At 38.3% G+C, this 13910-nt stretch overlaps 1 pseudogene; it reads left to right on the top strand.

Moving 5' to 3' along the window:
• LOC109675872 (cytochrome P450 3A4-like) overlaps nucleotides 1-13910 on the top strand; it is a 149135-nt pseudogene that overhangs the window by 121989 nt on the left and 13236 nt on the right.

Here is a 13910-nt window from a genome sequence, read left to right as displayed (position 1 = left end):
TGTCAAATCATCTGTGGGTCACAGGCCAGGATTGGTCTGTATGTGCGCCTTCTAGAGGGAAAGACAGGTCAAAAGCACTCTTTTATAAATTAGTCAAATGAGGCTGAGTTACATTACATCATCTGCAGACCAGTCACAGTGCTGGGACCCTGACTTGCCACATCTCCACAGAACAGAGAGAAGTAATGTCTGTAGAGTCCACAGAAAGCCCAGGGTCCACCTGTGCTAGGTTCCTAACTCCACCCTTTCCTTGTCCCTAAATCTGGCCTGTCTCATAACTTCTTCATCATTTGTAGCTTTACAAATCAAAATCCCAGAAAATTTAGCACTTCATTGTTAGCAGAATGGCTATTCAAAATGAAAACAACTAGTGATGGTAAAGATGTACACAATTGCTACCCTGAGACGTTGCTATTGAGAACATAAAGTGGTGTCACTACTTTGGAAAAGTCTGATAGTACCTCAGGAAATTAGGAATACTGTAGCCATATTACCCAGCAATTCCACTCCTTTGTGAGGGAATTAAGAACAATTATGTAAACAAACACATGGACTCACATGTCCATAACACCACAATTCATAACATCCAAAAGATACAAAGAACCCAAATGTGTTGATACACAGATGAATGTGTAGATTAATTTTGGCACATGATGGAATTGAATATTATTCAACCATAAAAGGGATGAAATATTGACACATGCTACAACATGGTAGAACCTTAAAACACCATGTTAAGTTAAAGAAGATAGAACAAAAGTCCACATAGTGACTGATCTCATTTATATGAAGATTCTGGAACAGACACACAATAGAGACAGCCACAGAAATTTCTGGTTTTCCCTGGGTTTTTTTGGTGGTACTGGGGTTTGAATTAAGGGCTTTGCACTTGCAAACCAGGGGCTCTACCACTTGAGACACATTTCCAGTCCAAAGTGGGACTGGAAGTTGATTGGACAGGGAAGAGTTGCAATGTACTGCTTCATTTGCACAGGATTTTATGTTTGAATGAAGGGAACATATATTTCATTAGTGTGTATTAATAGTACTCTCACCAAGAGCTATTCAGTCAGGCAGTGGAAGTTAAGACAGACTTCCCATGAGAGGTGACACTTGGGCTAACAATATAAATGGATGGAGATATCATACTCACGGTTATCCATTCAGCATTCATGTCCAAATAAAGTGTCCATTTTTAATGGTATCTGAGCCTGATGCCTCCTGAAATTTATATGAGATTCCACACTGGACCTTTGCCAAGAGCACTGAGAACAACTTAGTCATTCAATCTTGATAAGGACACATACTGTTGTCATCTGCTTGTGTGTATCAACAATCAACAGCCATCTGAGTCTTTGTCATCTTTATACGTTAATCACCTAGAGCAGTGCTTCAAAAAAACAAAACAAACCTCCAAAATATATGGAGATTGACCAATACACATTTAAATTATCTGTGGGTCATTGAAAAAATCGGCAAGGAAATTTAAAAATTCTTAGAATCAAAGGAAAATGAAAATAAAACATATCAGAACCTATCAAGGCAGTTCTAAGACAGAAGTTTATAAGTAAAAGTGTCCGCATTAAAAAATCAGAGACAGCTTAAATAAATGGCCTAATGATACACTGCAGAGTCTTAGAAAAACCACAGCATGCCAATGCCAGAATTACTACAAGGAAAGAAATAATAAAGATCAAGGCAGACATTAATGCAATGGAAACTAAAAAAACCACAAAGAATCAATGAAACACTGCATTGGTTCTTTGAAAAGATAAACAAGGTTGACAAACACTAGGTGAACTAACAAAAAGCAAGAGAGAGAAGACCAAAATTAACAAAATTGGAGAACAAAAAGGGGCCATTACAACAGACAGCTATTAAATACACACAATCTTTAGGGAATATTTTGAAAACTTGCATTCCAGTAAACTGGGAAATCTAGAAGAAATTGACAAATTTCTAGACACTTATGACCTACCACAGTGGAACTGAGATGACATATACAATGTAAACAGATCTATAATTAATATTGTGATTGAAACAGTAAAAACAGCTTTCTAATGAGAAGTGTCTAAGAGCTGACAGATTCATAGCTGAATGTGATCAGATCTTTAAAGAGAATTGACAATAATGCTCCTCAAATCAGTCTATAAAAGAGTGAGGAAAGGAGTCATACTATGTAGCCAGTATTACTTGGATAGGAAAATGGGATAAGGACACAGGCAAAAAGAAAATTACGGGCAAAAGGAAGAAGACGCTAGAAGATGGAAAGACCTCCCGTGTTCACACATGAACAGAATTCATATTTAAATGACAATCTTACCAAAAGCTATCTACAGATTTGGCAAAATCACCACGTAAATCCCAATGACATTCCTCCCAGAAATAGAAATGATAATCCTAAACTTCATATGGAAATACACAAGACCACCCAAAAGCAAAGAAATCCTGAGCAAATCAACAATGTTGAAGGTATCACGATACCTGACTTCAAATTATGCTGCAGAGTCATAGTAAGAAAAAAGCATAGTACTAACAAAAACCCAAAGGAGAAGAGATTTAATAAATAGAATAGAAGACCCATAAGTAAGCGCATGAAACCACAGACATCTGAATTTCAAAAAATTTGCAACTCAGGTTTTTTGAAAAAAATGTCATTTTCAACAAATGTGTTTGGGAAAACTGGTTATCTGTATGTAGAAGACTGAAACTAGATCCCTATATCATACCTGCACAAATATTGATTCAAAATGGATCAAAGACCTTAATTTAAGACATAAAACTTTGAAACTATTAGAGGAAAACATAGAGACCACCTTTCAAGATGTACACATAGGGAACAACATTTGGAACATGATTCCAATGACTCAGGAAATCAGAGCAAGGATTGACAAATGCAAACACATCAAATTTAAATTTTCTGAACTGCAAGTGAAACAATTACCAGAGTGAAGGGACAGAATGGGAGAAATCTTTCTAGCTATTCATCTATGGATTAATGTCTAGGAATTATTAAAAGCTCAAAAATTAAAAACCAAAAGAAGGAGAATACAAACAGTAAATGGGCCAAAGTATTTCTCAAAATAAACTTTATGTTGTTGGTAGAAATATCAATTAATGTATTCACTATGTAAATTAATATGGAGGTTCCTCAGATAATAAAAAATAGAACTGTTAAACTAACCACCTATACCACTTCTGAGAATAAACCCCAAGCATACAATAGTATACCTGTAGAACCACGTTTATTCCAGCACTGTTTGCAATACCAAGTCATGGAAAATGGGTTCCAGAAAACAGATGGATGGATAAAGAAATTATGATATATCTTCAGAAGTATTGTGACTTTTGGAAGAAGATGAAAAATATATGCATTTCCATAGAGGTTGATTCCCAAAGAGAATCAGGAAGGCTTTGGGTTTAGGTGATTTAATTGTCAATAGTTTTAAGATCATGCTCTAACTTGTCTTTTTGGAATCTATTCTATGTGCTGTCATTGAAACACAGAAAGGGAGACCAAAGTCATCAATACACTTACTACCTCTATGACTTGCATCCCCCTTTATCCCTGGTGAGATGAGATATGTTGGTTCTGGAAGACCTCATGTCTGTCTTTGTTGATATTTGAACCTTCTGTCATTTCTTTCCTTATTTACAAAATTGAAGAGCTCCGTTTTTCTTTAGAATCCAAAGGAATGACACAGAACATTCATGTGTCTCTCACAGATTTCTTCTAGATTCTCCAGTGTACTGGAATGTAAGTTTTCAAAATATTCCCTAAAGATTATGTGTATTTAGTACCTGTCTATTGCAATGTCCCCTTTTTGTTCTCCAATTTATTTAACTCAGACAAGGAGGTTATATGCAAAGGACCTACACCTGGCACAGTACCAACACATGATATCATCTATCAATGAATGGATAAATAGATGCATTTTTAAAGTTACTTACATGGGTAAATATTGATTTTAGCTGATATGTCTTGCTGGAAGCCTTCACACAAAGAAAACAAACTATGATAGCAGATATTTCAGCCTAATACACATGATCCTATTAAAAAGGAAGGCAAGATGGTGGTGAAAGGATGTATTTTACCTGTCAGATGTTCACAAACTCCTAGCCAGGGTCCACCAGCCCCAAAAAATTGCAAGTTAAAAGATTAGAAAGCGTTGGCAAGTCATGTGTTCAGCAACCTAGAGGCTTTCTTATAATACTGAATGAGTCATTTATTCATTGTACCCAGAATGTGAACGGAAAGGAGATCAACGTAGAGGTAAGAAAGATTTTGTGCCAAATGCTGAGGTGGCCAGGAATCCTGACTTCTCCAAGTATAGGTAACACACAGTTCGTATTTTTTGTAGAAAGACTGACAGTGAGAAAGCATAAAGAAAAATCAATGAGCATAGCACAGCTTAGGTGTCTTCGGTTCTGTTGAGTTTTGAGAACTTTGAGGGTTTTTTTTAAATCTTGTATTCTTGTAGTAATCAGGCTAATGGTGCACAGTAGATGGGTCTGAGTTATGACAACAAAACTGTGTGATTTCTAAACATTCATTGGGGAGTCCCTTACAACAGGACCAGTGATTGGAGCTCACAGGTGACAGAGACAGCTATTACAGGACTTTCTTCACCAGCTTCTAAGGCCTCTTCTTCATCTACTGGTCATCAGCTTTCATCAAAAAGCCAGATCCATCTGCTTTGATCTCTGCTGCCCTTAGGAAAAGCTGGAACCATCTTTCTTGAGTCCTGGGTACTTGTATTTGCAGGTAGTGACCTCTGCTGTGTTATTGGTGATTCATGTGTTTGGGCTACTGTTCTATCATTCCATTCTTTCACACCCATTGCTCCCGACATGCAGTGTTCCAGGGCAGTAGGACCATGTTATGTCTAACTTGTTGTCCATGGCACATCACTCTGAAGCAGTGCCCAAAGAGCTACATGAGTCAATACTGCTCAGTGCAGCCATCAATCTGTTCATCTAGGTTCAGTCTCTCCTTGAGGGGCCATTGGCCACAAAGTGTAAGTGTGTCGGCCTAAACTTGCAGTGATGGTAGTGAGGCATAGGAAATTTCTCTTGTTATAGTAGCACTACAGGAAGATGGAGTGATCAGCAAGAACCCTAAAAAATGACATGCAAAGGCCCAGCAACTTCTCCCAAGCCCACCTGCCTGAATGCTTCTGTACTAGGGACTAGGGACAAAATAGTGATTAATACTCAGATTTTTCCTTGATAAGCTCACCATCTGTGAAGTGAAATATGTATGGAAACCATCAATGTGGGTAGAAAGTAGAGAGGAAAAGAAATAATAGAAATTATGGGGATAGAAGTTGCCCAGTGGTGGAAGTCATTTTATCTATTGAAGTAGGGGCGGTGAGGAAAAACATTGAAGGATGAATATCTGTCTTCTAGGGCATAAAAAGGCACTCTAGGAACAAGAACATGTATGGTAAATATCAGGAGTAGTAGCTTGTTTGGATGGATTTCACATTTTTTGAGATGAAGGCAACCATGGAGGCCAGTGAAACTTTCAGAAAATTTAATCCAACTGGCTTCAGTTAAGTTTCTCCTGAGAATAAATGATATTTGGTCTTACTGATAACACTGACTGAGGTTATTGATTCCACAGAATGTGAACTGAATGGAGGTCAAACAGACACGAGCATGGTTCTATACTGTCAAGGTGGACAGGGTCCCTGCATCCTTCAGCGCCAGGTGATGCACAGCCTGTAATGATCCTCCAGAAAACTTATGGAGAGAAAGGATAAAGAAAAAGCAATGTCCACAAGCACAACTTAAGTGTTTTCTGTATCAATTGAATCTTTAGAACTTTGAGGGGTATTTTGTCATGTGTTCCTCAAATTGTGAGGCTAATCACACAAAGAACATGGTCAGAGTGGTGAGAATGAACTTGTACGATCTCTAAACTTTCTCCCTTAATGATTTCATGAGGGAGGCTCACAGGTGACAGAGACACTTATTACAGGACTCCCCTGACCAGCTTCCAATGTCTATTCTTCAGCCACTTGAGTACTTACCCATTTATCAAAAAGTCAGAACCCATCTTCTCTAATGTCCTCTGTAGCTGGGAAAAACTGGAACCATCTTTTTGGGGGTTCTAACTTCTGTGTGTGTTGCCTTCAGTGCCATCTCTCATAGAAACAATCCAGGTCAATGGAGTGACTAGCAAAGACTCCCAGGGTAAAGACATGCAGAGGTCCAGAAGTCCTTCTCAACTCAACTTATTGAACCTGTTTGGAAACCCACTGTGCTAGAGACTAGGGATTAACAGTGAAGACTATTCAGATTATCCCTTGATAATCTCATAGTCTGATAATGGGATGGAAATCACAAATGGCTAGGAGAAAAGACAACATTAATAGAAGAGGGCAGATAGAAGGTACTGAGGTTAATTTGTTGAAATCATCAATTAGGAATAACTCTACCAGTTTTTTTAACTTGAGAGAGTTGTGAAGCATAAATAGGTGTATTTTATTGGGTTTAGGGCATTCTAGAAAGAGAATCCTGAATGAGTGAAATCTGGGAGACAAAGCTTGTTTGGATAATTACTTGTATTTGAGAATGCAGGCAGCATGGAAATAAGGAAAAGCTAGAGCAAATTTATTTATTTATTTATTGCCAGTAGTTCCATTTGATTTCTGATAAGAATAACATATGATAACACTGAGTTCCTTATTGATTTCCCCCAGAATGTGAACTCAAGAGAGGTCAAAGTAAGGGATTTGCATGATTCTAAGCCAACTGCAGGTGGCACCTGACTTCAGTCTCTAGGTGCTGCTCCCATGGCCCTTCTTGTGGCTGCAGTGCTGGCCCCCCCCCTCCTTTCTCACCATATAAAAATTGCAGGCTTGTCTCACTGAATCACAGCTGGGCACTAAGGGGATCTTATGACTTATGGTCATAGAAGGCTGTTAATGTGTATGTAGAGTGCAGCAATTGGTGGTGAAGGATACACTTGGTACATCTTGAGGCAATTGGTGGACCAGGAAAGTTACAAGGTGATTAGTAGAATAACTTAAAACACTTCATTCTTTGTGAGGATACAAGAAAAATATCCAATATTAAATTATCCTTCCATTTCCTCTCCCTTCAAACTCAAATGAGAGAGACTCTGGAAAGGCTAGATGTAGTGCAATCTTATAATTGATTCTGACAACACTTTTATTTTCCTGTACTGGGGTTTGAACTCAGCGCCTACACCTTGAGCCACTCCACCAGTCCTTTTTTTATGATGGCTTTTCTTTCGAGATAGAGTCTCAAGAAATATTTTCCTGGGATGGCTTCAAACCAAGATCCTCCTGATCTCTGCCTCCTGATTAGCTAGGATTACAGGTGTGAGGCCTCAGTGTCCACTCATATCATCGATTTTTGAACTAGCACAATTTGAATTACTCAGGAACAATGGGTGTAAACTAAGATTATTCTGGAAAAGCTGGCAAAAAATGGCCACTTAGATCTGGGATCCCCAAAATCAGTTTGGGAGAGAGTTATCAATTTTAACCAAATGCATCTGGGTGAATACATTGTATAGAACTACCTGTGCCCCCAGAGCAACCTTAAGCTCCTGGAGCTGGGGAAGCATGAGGCTATAAGGGCTTTTCATGGGGTGTGGAGAAGGAGGGACAATGTCCCTGCCCACTGTTGTGTATTGAGCTGACAAGGAATTAGCTCTGGGCACACATTTTTGAGGTGAGGCAAGACCTAGATCAATGTTCCATTGCTTGAGTCACCTAGGAGTTGTCTCTTGTTCCAACCTTGTCCTGCTGATGCACAATGCTGAAACCAGGTATTCTCATCCACATTCCACTCTCAGTGCTGTAATTTGGGTCTTTGTCTCTCTGTGACTGAAATCACTGTGCTCAGAGGTGAGTCTGACACATATTCATCACTTCTAACACAGCAACAGGATCACTGACAACTGATAAATATCTCATGAGTGAGTGTGATGGGACCATAGATCCATCAGGTGATCCAGCAGGGACTTCTGACACTGTGTGGCACTCTCCGTCTTGCCCTGGCGTGTGAATTACTTCACATTTCTTGCTCCTTGTGTAGCAGAAGAATTAGGAAGAGGTGAAGATGTTAATTTTCCGTGTCTTTCTCTGCTCAGCATCTTCAGGGCCTGCAGCATGGATGTGATCATTGGCACTCAATCGGACTGAACGTCCAATCCCTCAACTACCCACATACCTTGAGAACAAATAATACAATTTCATTTTGTTTTTCTTGCAGGGATCATGCAATTTTGACAGAGAATGTAACAAAAAGTATAGGAAAATATGGGGTGAGTTTTCTGGAAACTTCCATGGGTAAACTTCATAGGATAAGGCATCTGATTGCATTAGGACGATGTCAGCCTTGAACTTTTAGAATGCAATTTTCCATTGTAAAGCTTTTGGAGTCTTGTTCCACCAAGAGTCCCATATGTCACCAGATGTCAAGTTGCAGTCTGAATTAGGGTGAGAGCTTTGCAGGATATGATTTCTCTCCATGACTCCCAGTCTCACTCTCTCTAATGTGCTGCTATTCGTCTTTGATGCACAAAAGGCATTGTTATCAGAATTTTCTAATACATATGCTCATAAATGTATCATAGCATACCCTTCCAACCTTGGTTCACTTTTAATTGAAAGACAAAACTCCTTTATATCAACTTTGAATTTAATATGTGCTTTTGAAAGGTGTTCTGGGAGACACAGGCAAATAGATTGGAAATTGATTTATGCCAAACTTAAAAAAAAGCCTGCAGAGGTTTTCTCTCTGTTTTATTTTTTTATTTCCAGTCATGCTATTTTTGGTTTAATCTCTATTAGTAAAATTTAATTGTACCCATGTACGTACCACTTAGGTTTAACAACAGCTCCAGTGTTCTTTCTGATCATGATGTCTCTGAAGGGATATTTTGTCGTTAAGTGTCTCTTCCCTGCTTGACGCATATTACCTATTGTTTTGTGCACTCCAGTGTCCTCTGTGGTCCGCATCCTTCATTTGAACAAGGAGCTAATGTTACCGTGCACTGTAGAACTTGGGGTGTGGATTATGTGACATCAAGATAAAGTCTGGATGCCTGTGTGTGTGACTGACGCTGCAGAATCTAGCTTTTTAGGTTTTTCATACCTTCTGTTTTCCCAACACAGGTTAAATGATGGTCGACAGCCTATATTAGCTATCATGGACCCAGAGATGATCAAAACAGTGCTAGTGAAAGAATGTTATTCTGTCTGCACAAACTGACAGGTAGGCATCACTTTTTAAAAATAAAATGGAAACCTGTATTATTTATAAAGTTTTTATACTGAAATAATTATAGGTTCACAATAAGGTGCTACAACAATGTACAGGGAGATCCATGTACTTTTTCATGCTGGGTTTTTTTCTAATGTAATGTGCTGCATAGGTATAAATATATCCTGGTTAATATGTTAAAAAGAGGTTGATATGGATAAAACCCATGGATCTTATTCAATATTCATCGGTTTTATGTGTCTTCGTTTGTGTGTGTGTGTGCCTATGTGTGTATGTGAATATGTGTGTGTATGTGTGTGCATGTCTGTGTGTACATGTGTATATGTTTGTGTGTATGTGTGTGCATGTATGTGTATGTGTTTATGTGTGTATGTGTGTATACATGTGTATGTGTGTATGTTTGTGTGTATGTACGTATGTGTATGTGTGTGCATGTGTGTATTGTGTGTTCATATCTCTGTTCAAATTTATCACATGGCTAGATAACAACCAGCACAGTCTAGACACAGATCTGCTTCTTCAACATGAAGTTACTACTTGCCAGTCTTTCAGAATCACCAAGGATAGCTTATTTTTCCTCTTAACAAGACTTACCCATTTTTGTTTTTATGTATTGTTCTTTGGATGTCTAGACTTATAATTATTTGTCCATTTCACCTATGTGTTGTTTTAAATAACAGTTATATAGTTTATACCCATGAACTATTCAGTGTTATTTCTGGAAAAAGAATGAGGTTAAGGTTAACCTCAACAACAATGAGGTTTAGTTTTTTGGAACATGGTTCTCTCAGTGTTCCAAATCCATTTTGGGGAAGCCTTCTCCATCCACGGATACTTCTTGCACTGTTGTTGATATCCAGTTGGGTTTATTCGTGTGGATCCACTTCTCATTCTCCACTTTTTCTCTATTGATCACTGCGGGTTTCCTTCCATCATAACTACACTCCCTTAATTACTGTATCCCTACAGAGAGTCTTGACATCATCTTGAATAATTCCTCCCACTTAATTTCTTTGCAAAATTATTTCAACTATTCTTGTGACTTTGCCTTTCCATCCAATAACTTTTCTATGTCTGTAAAAATTCAATATGAAATTTGGATAAAAATTGAGATCAAGATATAGATAAGTGTCAGGGAAGAGCATCAAACATGAACATAATGTACCTATCCATTCTTTAGGTTTTCTGTTGTTGCTGAATTCAACATTTTGTAGCTTCCAGCTTAGAGACCCTGTACCTATTTTGTGAGATTTATACCTGAAATGTTTCATTTTAGGCATGTTTGTAACTAGTATTGTTTTCTTAAGCTTTCTTTTCATTATCATTATATACAAATACAATTGTATTTTGTGTTTATCTTGCATCCTAACACTTTGCTGAATTCACTAGTACGACAATTTCTTTTTGTGAATTCTCTGAGATGTCCTGCAGGGACAATAATGTCATCTGAAAATAGGAATACTTCTACTTATTCCTTTACTATCTACATGCCTTCCCTTTCATTTTCTTGCCTTATTGCAGTAGCTAACATTTCTGGGATGATGTTAAGTTAAGAGTGGTGAGACCAGACTGTTTTCAATTGTTCCTGATCTGAAGAGGAAGCTTCAGATGTCCACCAGTATGAATTTGGTTGGACAATGTTATGTAAACTTTCTTTATCAAATGGAGGAAATTTCCATTTTTTCCTATCCTATTGAGTTTTTATAATAAAGGAATGCTGGAAGGTTCCTTTTTAGCACAAAATGTATTATGGAAGGTGGAATAAAGTTTCCAGCTAGGAAGTAGAGTTATTTTTTGTCCTTGGGTTTCTGAATAAAGAATGGAGAGAAAATAATTTCCATGTAATTGCATTACTTCTTCTGGATAACAAATTCTTAATCCTTCATAATAGCTACATTAAAAAACTCATCATGGCATCCCATTTTTAAATTGCTCTTGTCATCAATAGATATAAATACAGAATTGGTCTGGACCCTCCAGCCACTTATCTGTCACCAACCCATTATTTATTCTGTACAGCCTAGAAGGAAGAAGTAGGTCTGTTCCTGTCTCTACCCCTGGCAGAATGGCTTCACCACAAATGATGGATTTGTATTTAAAACAAGAGTATAATGTAAAAGTTGAGACTACACTTGGTGCCTGAGTGCCCATGAATTCTCATGGGCCAAAGGCAACATTGATAAACATTTATTGAGCAAATTTGTTAAATATATGATGCCAGTCTAATAAATTTCTAAAACTATGGAGATCTCAGAATGTATGTGTGACAAATTATCTTTTTCTTTGAACTCTAGTGTATTTTTCCAGCTCAGTTTTTGAAAAAAGCTCTCACAGTGTGAGGGTGAAGAATGGAAGAGAATATGAACCTTTCTGTCTCTAACTTTCACAGGTGGAAAACTCAAGAAAGTAATAGAGGAAACTTAAAAAATGAATCTCATGACATGCATAAACCAAGATTATAGTCTTTTCCCAACTGGAATCCTCTAAGACAGAGCTCCTAAAAATGGTCTTTTGTCTTAATATCCAGAAGATCTGCTATAAAATTCATGATAAAATGGCACTTATTGCTTCATGATTGGTGATGTCTTGTCTTTCTGGAACTCGAGTCTCCACGGGTGGTGTTGTGTTTTATGCTCAGATGTTCCCCATCATTGAACAGTATGGAAACACCTTGGTGAAAATCCTGAGTGGGGAGGCAGAGAAAGGCGAGCCTATCACCATCAAAAGTAAGTAGCAGGGCATCATCTTGGGGTCTGATTTCTGCTAGGAGGCTCTTATCGACCCACCAGGACCATGAAATTCCCACAGTCAAGTTCTTCAAGGACCAGATGAAAGCAGGTGTGTGGAGTTACTATTGCCATGGGGCAGATCCCAGGAGAAGGCAAGCCAGCTGGGCTAGAAAGGATCTTTGTGTGTAGAAACTAAGATTAGTTTGGCTGCTTATTTTTCTCCTTGTATATTCTAGATGACAAAGTGCTTGGTTTTAAATGAAGCATGATGATAACAAAGCTAAGGATGCAAAGAGTATGAAACAGTGGGAGACAACTGTCCTTCATATAAATCAAGGCATTGGGTGGAGCAGGAAAATTACAATGTGGAACTGGAAACCAATGAAACCTCTTCATCCTTTTCTTGAGGATACAAGAAAAATACTAAAAATTGAAGATTCCCACAAATTCTTTTTCTTCTAAATTCCAAAGTGAGATGGCTGTGGATAGAATAACCATATCATTTATTGTATAAACTAGCACATTGTGACTCTTATAAGAACTATAGGTATAAATTGAGAGTGTCCTTGGCTAAAAGCAGACATGTGGTTCCTTACCTCTGGGATCCCCCAAATCAGTTTTAGAGAGATTTATTACTGTATTTTAACCAGAAATAGTCTTGGCTTTAGTATATATAGAAATGCAAGTTCCCTCTGGTCAAGTTCAGCTCCCTGGAGTTGAGGGTCTATCAGAAGCTGGAGCAGAGGGTTTGGAGAAGGAGGGTGATGTTCCTGGCTACCCTGAACAGGGTGTTGCTCTTCTGTAATTAGCTGAAAGGTAGTCATCTCTGGGCAGACTCTGTCTAAGGCAAGATTAGGTCAATGGCCCCTTTCTTGAGTTCCTCAGGGAGAGTCACTTATTCCACCCTGGTCCTCTTGAAGCATGCTGCCTACACATCTGTTTTCATCCACAATACACTCAAGCTGATGTAGTTTGTCTGCTATGGGCCCCTGTCTCTCTGAGACTGAGCTCCTGAGTTCACAGGTGAGAAACACACAACTTACTGTCCCTGTCACCCTCAGCATAAGAACAGTTGGATAATTGACACCTGATAAACAGCTCATGAGTGAGTGTTATGGGACCACAGACCCATCAGTTGATCCCACAGGTAGTTCTGACAGTATGTGGTTCTGTGCCAGTCTTGCCCTGGCATGTGAATGACCTCATGCTCCTTGCTGCATGTGTAACAGAAGAATCTGAAAAGAGATACAGATTCTAATTCTCCATGTCTTTCTCTCCTCAGCATCTTTGGGGCCTAAAGCATGGATGTGACCATTGGCGTCTCATTTGGAGTGAACGTAGATTCCCTCAACAACCCAGAAGACCCCTTTGAGGATAAAGCCAAGAAGCATCTAAACTTCCAATTTTTCCATCCAGTGATTCTTTCATTAGGAAAGTAGACTGTTTTATCTCTCCCCCTCTTTCCATCTCTCCCAAATAGCAACATTGTTGATATATACCTTCAAATGCTATATAACTCACTTACTTGAGCTGCACAATTTGATGGCTTTTTACTACATTCAAATACATGCGCATGAACCATCATTGTCAATTTTAGCACATTTTTATCAACCAAGAAATCCTGAACCTATCTTATCAACCCTTACCCCTTTCCCTAAGCTAATTAATTCAATTTTTGTTTCTGTAGATTTGTCTATTTTGGGCATTTTGTATAAATGGAATCATATCGTGTATGGTCTTTGTGGCTGGATTCTTTTACTTAGCATTATGTTGTCAGCTGAAACATATGCACTTATTTCATAACTTTTGGAGAAACACAATGTCTATTGTATAGACATAACGTTTTATTATCCATTCATCAATTGATGGTCATTGATGTAATTTTCACCTTTGGGCTAGTGTGATATAATGCTGTTA

Source organism: Castor canadensis, chromosome 6 (genome assembly GCF_047511655.1).
Source record: "Castor canadensis chromosome 6, mCasCan1.hap1v2, whole genome shotgun sequence".
NCBI lineage: Eukaryota > Metazoa > Chordata > Mammalia > Rodentia > Castoridae > Castor > Castor canadensis.
The sequence above is the reverse complement of the archived record's forward strand: the minus strand, read 5'-3'. Positions and strand labels throughout refer to the sequence as shown.